The following is an 8,375-nucleotide window of genomic DNA, read 5'->3' on the forward strand; positions in this document are numbered from 1 at the left end:
GCATACGAGTAAGTATGTTGTTGAGACGTCAAAATGGCAAACATGATATAAGTCATACGGTTAATCCACAGGCATTTCCTGTTTGCACTCTTGACTTATGTCAATACTTCTCCCATTCTAACCCACCTTATGTGTGTGTGTGTGTGTGTGTGTGTGTTTGTGTGTGTGTGTGTGTGTGTGTGTGTTGTGTTGTGTGTGTGTGTGAGTGTGAGTGTGGTGTGTGTGTGTGTGTGTGTGTGTGTGTGTGTTGGGTGTGTGTGCATGTGTGTGCTGTGTGTGTGTGTGTGTGGTGTGTGTGTGTGTGTGTGTGTGTGTGTGTTGTGCATGTGTGTTGTGTGTGTGTGTGTGCGTGTGTGTTTGTGCGTGTCCCACTCCTCTGTTCTCTTGTAGATCTTTGGGCACCAATTGATGACTGGTTGATGGCTGAGCGACATGAAAGAAGGGATCATACCACGTAACCAAAAAAAAATACATCGACATTAAACCTACCCAGGTCTACTATATTACCCAAGACAATCACCTTACCTTAGCGTCATACTTAATTTACCCAAGACAATCACCTACCCAGGTCCATATTTATACCCAAGGACAATCACCTACCCAGGTTCATTTACCTATTACCAAGACAATCACCTACCCAGGTCATTTTATTAACCCAAGGACAACCACCTACCCAGGTTCATATTTATTACCCAAGGGGGACAATACCTCCCAGGTCATACTTATTACCCAAGACAATCACCTACCCAGGTCATATTTATTACCCAGACAATCACTACCAGGTCATAAACTTTATTACCCAAGACAATCACCTACCCAGGTCATATTTATTACCCAAGACATCAATCCTACCCAGGTTCATACTTATTACCCAAGACAATTCACCTACCAGTCATATTCTATTACCCAAGACAATCACCTACCCAGGTCATACTTATTACCCAAGACAACCACCTACCCAGTCATATTTTATTACCCAAGACAATCACCTACCCAGGTCATATTATTACCCAAGACAATCACCTACCCAGGTCATACTCATTACAATACATTGTAACAACGTATACTAAATAGCAATTTTGTTTTACTGCTCTCCATCCTCGCCACCACCCCTCTCACCCACCTCTCTCTTCTCCCCCTCTCTCCTCCTTCCTTCCCCCTCTCCCTCCATCTCTAGTTGGTACCAGGAGAGTGCTAGTCGAGGTGAGGCCCAGGAGTCTCTCATGGCCCAGCCTATAGGATCCTTTCTGATCAGGGGCAGCCAGAGCGCCCCAGGAGACTTCTCCATATCCGTTAGGTCAGTGTGTGTGTGTGTCTTTACATTAAAAAGCTAGATTCATGTACACGACAACATCATTGACCACATATTTGCCTCATATTTGCATCATATCACTATACCTACCTACCTACCTACCTACCTACCTACCTACCTACCTACCTACCTACCTACTTCTCCTCCCCCAGACACGAGGCAGACGTGCAGCACTTCAAGGTGATGGCAGACACCAGAGGGCAGTATTACCTCTGGTCTGAGAAGTTCAGCTCCTTCAACGAGCTGGTGAACTATTACATGAACAACTCTGTCTCTAAACACAGCCGCATCTATCTGCTGGACACAGATACACAGGTACTGGTTATAAGTAGTTATAAGTAGTTACAAGGGGTTTATGAAGGGCTTATACATAGTTAATAAAGGAGCTGGTGGAGTACTACAMCAACAACTCTGTCTCTAAACAGCATCTATCTGCTGGACACAGAAACACAGGCAGGAGTAGAACTATGGAGGATCCCTGAACAACTCTGTCTCTAAACAGCATCTATCTGCTGGACACAGAAACACAGGCAGGAGTAGAACTATGGAGGATCCCTATTCACTAAATGATGGTGTCGGGTACTTCAAGCTTGATCAGGATAAATAGCTAAAACTGTTCATTATCGGTTTATTGAATCTGAAAGAAAAGTTATAACAGTGCTTTCTCTCTCTCTAATTTCACTTTTCTTCCTAGGAGAGGGGATTCGGCCAGACCAGGACATCAGCCCCATCCTCTCAGCCCCAGCCTCACCAGCCCCGCGCACCCCAGCCTCACCTGCCCCTGCCCAGCATACCCCAGCCTCACCTGCCCCTGCCCAGCATACCCCAGCCTCACCAGCCCCGCGCACCCCAGCCTCACCAACCGCTGCCCCGCATACCAGACCCCATACCCCACCACAGGTAGTATACACTCTACAACCAAATCCCTCCCTCCTGTGTGTGTGTGTGAGTGTGAGTGTGAGTGTGAGTGTGAGTGTATGTTGTGTGTGTGTGTGTGGTGTGTGTGTGTGTGTGTGTGTGTGTGGTGTGTGTGTGTGGGTGTGTGTGTGTGTGGTGTGTGTGGTATAGAACTACTGTGCTAATAACCCCTGTGTGTACCTGTGTTCCGCGTGCGGCTGTGACCACGGGGGCAGTGGTCTGATGCAGGTGAGAGCTCAGTATGACTTCAACGCCGAGGAGAAGGACGAGCTGAGCTTCAAGGCTGGTGACGTCATCGAGGTGCTAGAGTGTTCCGACATGTCATGTGGGAAAGGAAGACTGAGGGACAAACGGGAGTGTTCCCTTCCAACTACACCAACCCTGTATGAGAGAGAAGGAAATGGTTAGCATTTAGAGCTAAATAATTATCTGAATTCATTATAGCAGACGTTCTTATCCAGAGCAACTTAAAGGAGCAATTAGGTGAAGTGCCTTGCTCAAGGGCATATTGACAGATTTTTCACTCAGGGATTCGAATCAGTGACCTTTCGGGTTACTGATCCAACAGCCTCAACCGCTAGGCTACCTGCTCCCTAACAATAACAATTATATTTCTGAGAGAGAGAGAGAGAGAGAGAGAGGAGAGAGAGAGAGAGAGAGAGAGAGAGAGAGAGAGAGAGAGAGAGAGAGAGAGAGAGAGAGAGAGAGAGAGAGAGAGAGAGAGAGAGAGAGAGAGAGAGAGAGAGAGAGAGAGAGAGAGAGAGGACATAACAATTAGCTTTAGCATTAATTATACATATTGTAGCTTTCTTTCTGGTTTATTATGAATGTACTTTACCAACCAGGCTTATGTCAGGATAACTCAACTATTTAAAACTTCAGAACACAATTATTACTGTATGATTATCAAATAAATGCATTTTCTGTAAGCCCCTGTATAAAGCCTTATGTTAATCAATGTTGCAACATAACTACCATTAATTTTGAGWTTGACTTTTGTGAGAGCAATAGCCTTGGATCAACTAACTGTGGAATAAAACCAATTCCAGGAAGAGCCACAAATATCTGGGTTGTTTGAAGTCCAACAATAATCACAGTCTGACAGTCACGTGCATGATAGCCACATAAGCGTTGGGTGCTTCRATAGGGTGATTTCCGTCATATAATAAGGTATTTATCGTTCCGCCCCTAAGGCAGGTAATGCCGCGTTCAAGACAACTGGGAACTCAGAAAATAACGCGCTTTTGAATGGTCATCCAACTCGGAATRCAAGTAACTCTAGGATGCCCGAGTTTCCGACTTGGAATTCCGASTTGGATGACCATTCAAAACGATTTTTCACAGACGGAACTCGCTTTTTTTCCCGAGTTCCCAGTTGTATTGAACGCACTGAAGTCGGAGATTTCCGAGTTCCAAGTTCCCAGTTTTCTGAACGCGGCATTTGAGGTTTGCTGTCAAAGTCAAACGTCACACAGGTAGCCTAGGTAGGTAGGTGACGGTGTATCTTCCGGATCCTTTTCAAATCACACGGTAGCGGTTGTGCGACTTAACCCATAGGCTTCAGTCCAGCGGTGACACAGCGGTGTCCAGCCATGGCCGAGTCCCAGCTAACATGCATGGAGGACGGCCACATCAAAGAGAACGTCCCGGAGTCCAAACCGGAGTTTTACTACAGCGAAGAACAACGCGCGGCGGTTGAACAACTGCTCAAAAACGGTGACGGCGCGTTCAAAATGCGACTGAAAGAGGACAAAGTGAAAGACTTTCTCTCGGCCCGTGATATTAAAACGATAAGGAACACTTTCAAAGAATATGACACTGAAGATGAAGAGACGAGCGGAGAATTAAAAGCGAAACCCGACGATTCCAAAGCGAACTCGGGGCACCATTCGACGTACTGGCCGCAGATGTCGGATACAGAGGTGCCGCCGTTGGATCTCGGTTGGCCCAACGGGGGTTTGTTCAAGGGGGTCACACGCGTGGCGGTTCACACGCACCCGCCAAAAGAGAACGGACCGCACATCAAGGAGGTCATTCGTAGGCTGATCCAAGAAGCTACCAAGGTGAACTGTGGGTATATACTGTTCAATAATGATGTAATAACATAATGATGAASTGAWTAATGCAGGACTWATGACTGTGTTGTATTGGTTTATTATTGGGATAGTGATAGCCCTGGCCTATGTATCTCAAATGTGAGGTAGMAATCTAACTCATGAAGCCATTTTTTTCATGGGAAAGTAATCTATATAGTAATTTATCAGAGAACTTAAAATACGGCTGGGGGGGTTAGGGGAGAGGCGGTGATTGAATAGAGAGACTGGATGCATTGCCCGAATAAAGGACTGATTGTTAGAGGCGTGTCTCAGCGGAGTGAAGCGGCGTGCGTGCGTGCGTGCGTGTGTGTGTGCGTGTGTGTGTGCGTCAGCAGGGGCCTATGGAAGTGAGTGTTTAAACTCGTAGAGCAGTGATCATCAACTCAACAGCAGGAAGATATTTTCTGAACAGTGGATTGTCGTGGTCCCGTGTGGCTCAGTTGGTGGAGCATGGCGCTTGCAACGCCAGGGTTGTGGGTTCATTCCCCACAGGGGGACCAGGATGAATATGTATGAACTTTCCAATTTGTAAGTCGCTCTGGATAAGAGTGTCTGCTAAATGACTAAATGTAAAATTGTCCAGAGGCCTGAACATAATTACAAGTCATTTGTAGACTACAAATTGACCGCAAGAAGCCCAGACAGATATAATTTTGGACTAAAACAATAATTTCAAACCTTGCTTACGTTTATATACGATCACGTGTCTCTCTGTTATGCCTGGGAATTCTTGTGAACATATTTCTTAAATGAAAATCACTTGGAGCTGATTTCCTGGTGCTTCTACAGTCTTTTACGTCCAACAATTAACTTTTTTCGTCTTTTTTTTTGTTATTATTATTATTTCCAGTAGACTTGGGGGGTCATCCACGGGCCATGATTCCTGTCTGATGACATATATCATTGTTGAATGCCCTCATTGAATGAACAGCTGATTTCCCTATTACACAGGAAACATTCTGTCATGTCAATTAAAGTTAGGCTTGCTTTCATGATTAGGCTATTCAGAGAACACATATACAAAGACACACACACACATTGTCTGTACTTTCTACCTTTTTTGGATGCGTACAACCTCACATTAAAACAACACAGGAGAGATACATGGGGTTCTTTTCCATTGTGATGAATGAACAAATCACTCAGCATGTTGGCAGCACATAACAGGGCGAACTGGAGTCAGAGCTGCTTATTTGAGTTGCCTTTAGCCACGTTTGTTTTATAGTGTCACTAGAGACTGAGTCATTTTGGACCCACCCATCTTGACSCAGTCAGTCAACCAGTCAGCCAGTGAGTCATCCAGTCAGAGCCACCCCATCAGCAAGTCAGTCAGTCAGTTAGTCAGGCAGTCAGTCCATGACACATTTCCTCCCTTTGTACAACTAGGTCTTAGAAGAACACACAATCACATTGATGCCTTGTTCCGGTTTGGTRTAGGCCGTCATTCTAAATAAGAATTTGTTCTTAACTGACTTGCCTAGTTAAWTAAAGGTTKAATAAAACATGTTAAAAATGATTGTGTCAATACAGTATATTGTTACAGGAGTATGTTGATAGTTGAGGATATGTTAAACCTGGGCCTTTACATATATGACTGTGTGTAATGATGAGGTCAGAGGCGCAGGTAGCCTACAATGTTCACTGTCTATCTATACCTACAGGCGATTCCCCCACAACTCTGGGCTGAAGTTTCCCCTAGGTACAGATCTAGGATCAGCTTCCCCTCCCCCGATCCTAACCTTAACCATTAGTGGGAGAAATGTAAAACTGACCCAAGATCAGCACCTAGGGGCAACTTCACCCTACTTCTAGTTCACCTACCTGTCAAGTGAGTGAATGAGAAAATATGAAAAGTCATTTCTCAGGTGTGGTGTGTGTGTGTTGTGTGTGTGTGTGTGTGTGTGTGTGTTGTTGTGTGTGTGTGTGTGTGTGTGTGTGGCAAAGAGAAGGTTGCCGCATTACCACAGAGGCTGAGGACCTACACCAGAGATGGCGCCTGGCCAGAACACGACCAGGTCCGGTGTGTGTGTGTTGTGTTTTGTGTGTGTGTGTGTGTGTGTGTATGCCAAAACAGGATTTCATGGAACACCGCAGCCTGCTGCTTTGAACCAGTGTGTTTAATGTTATGAGAAATGGAGAGAATGTGGTGTCAAGTACACACCACCCACACATCAAATCAAATAGTTTGTGTCACATGCGCCGAATACAGCAGGTGTAGACCTTACCGTGGAATGCTGARTMACAAGCCCTTAACCAACAATGCAGTTAGAGAAYGAGTTAAGAAAATTAAAAAGTTTAAAAATTAATTAAATAAAGAACACAAGAAAATTACATAACAATAACGAGTGGTCAATATAAATAGTTTGGGTGACCATTTGATTCATTGTTCAGCACTCTTATGGCTTGAAGTGGTTGTTCCACTGGATGTCATAAGGTGAATGCACCAATTTGTAAGTCGCTCTGGATAAGAGCGTCTGCTAAATGACTTAAATGTAAATGTAAATGTTGAGGGTAGAAGCTGTTAAGGAGCCTTTTGGTCCTAGACTTGGCGCTCCGCTACCGCTTGCCGTGCGGTAGCAGAGAGATCAGTCTATGACTTGGGTGATTGGAGCCTTTGCAAATTTTTGGGGCTTTCCTCTGACACCGTCTGGTATAGAGGTACTGGATGGCAGGAAGCTTGGCCCCAGTGATGTACTTGGCTGTACTCACTACCATCTGTAGTGCCTTACGGTCAGATGCCGAGCAGTTGCCATACCAGGCGGTGATGCAACCGGCCAGGATGCTCTCGGTGGTGCAGCTGTAGAACCTTTTGAGGATTCTGGGGACCCATGCCAAATCTTTTCAGTCTCCTGAGGGGGAAAAGGTTTTGTCGTGCCCTCTTCACGACTGTCTTGGTATGTTTGGACCATGATCGTTCGTTGGTGATGTGGACACCAAGGAACTTGAAACTCTCGACCCGCTCCACTACAGCCCCTTCAATGTTAATGGGGGCCTGTTCAGCCCTCCTTTTCCACAAACACACACAGTCTTGTACAGCTAACCTTGTGGGGACACACAATTCAGTCCCATTCAAAATCATATTTRCCCTAACCCGTACTCTTACCCTAACCCATACTCTTACCCTAACCCGAAAACCTGACCTTAACCTAACCATAGCTCCTAACRTRAACCCTTAACGTAATTCTAACCCTAACACTAATTCAAACCTTAACCCTAAACCCCCTAGAAATAGCATTTGACCTCATGGGGACTAACAAAATGTCCCCAGTTGGTCAAATRTTTGTTTGTTTACTATTCTTGTGTGGACTTCTGGTCCCCACATGTATAGTTAAACATGTCCACACACACACACACACACTCAGTAGTGATACAGGGACCTGCATAATCAGGTGTGGTGTGTTTAGCTTAGCAGACTGTGGTTGTCTTCATCTACATACAGTAGAATAGATTACTGTGTAATCTACATCACAACATTGACATGGATGGCATTAACAATGAGTGGATTTTGTTAGATGGAAGACATTGTGGTGTTGTAGGTTTTTAACTTGAATTATTTCATACTGTAACTTGTTGTTTCTCTTTGCCCGTACTCATAAAGTGTATGGGTTAGAGTAGGAGTGCTGATCTAGGATCAGGTCTCCCCGGTCCATTATGATCTAAAAGGCCAAGCTGATCAGCACTCCTACTGTACGAGGCTTTGTGAACACAACACAGGCCCTGTTGTTACAACAGAGAACCCTTCACTCAGCATGTTTCCTCTGGAGAATGTTGTGTCAGCATACAGCCTTTTCCTTGTCTCAATGAGAACATTCATGTGAATGAAGAAACCTTTTCCTCCTCCACCCTTTCCCATTACGGAGGTCATCMCAAGAATAAAGCTTTTGTAGGGCTGCTAGTTAAGCCTTGTTCACATTGGCATTTTGAAGTGACTCAAATCCTATTTTTTTCCCCTTTGACTGAAAAGACAGTGTTATGTTGTGGACACATTCAAGTCAATGTATCGGTCTCATCCTACTCCAGAGAGTTCTAGGTCCATGGAAATTCCAACT

The 8,375-nt window shown here is 45.0% G+C and overlaps 2 pseudogenes; both read left to right on the forward strand.

The window, feature by feature from the left end:
- Nucleotides 1-479: 479 nt before the first annotated feature.
- LOC112077964 (GRB2-related adaptor protein 2-like) lies at nt 480-2,708 on the forward strand (annotated as a pseudogene).
- Nucleotides 2,709-3,523: 815 nt separating this feature from the next.
- Nucleotides 3,524-8,375, forward strand: part of LOC112077965 (protein FAM83F-like) — a 7,847-nt pseudogene continuing 2,995 nt past the window's right edge.

The sequence above is a fragment of the Salvelinus sp. IW2-2015 genome, unplaced genomic scaffold (assembly GCF_002910315.2).
Source record: "Salvelinus sp. IW2-2015 unplaced genomic scaffold, ASM291031v2 Un_scaffold5100, whole genome shotgun sequence".
NCBI classification, from domain to species: domain Eukaryota; kingdom Metazoa; phylum Chordata; class Actinopteri; order Salmoniformes; family Salmonidae; genus Salvelinus; species Salvelinus sp. IW2-2015.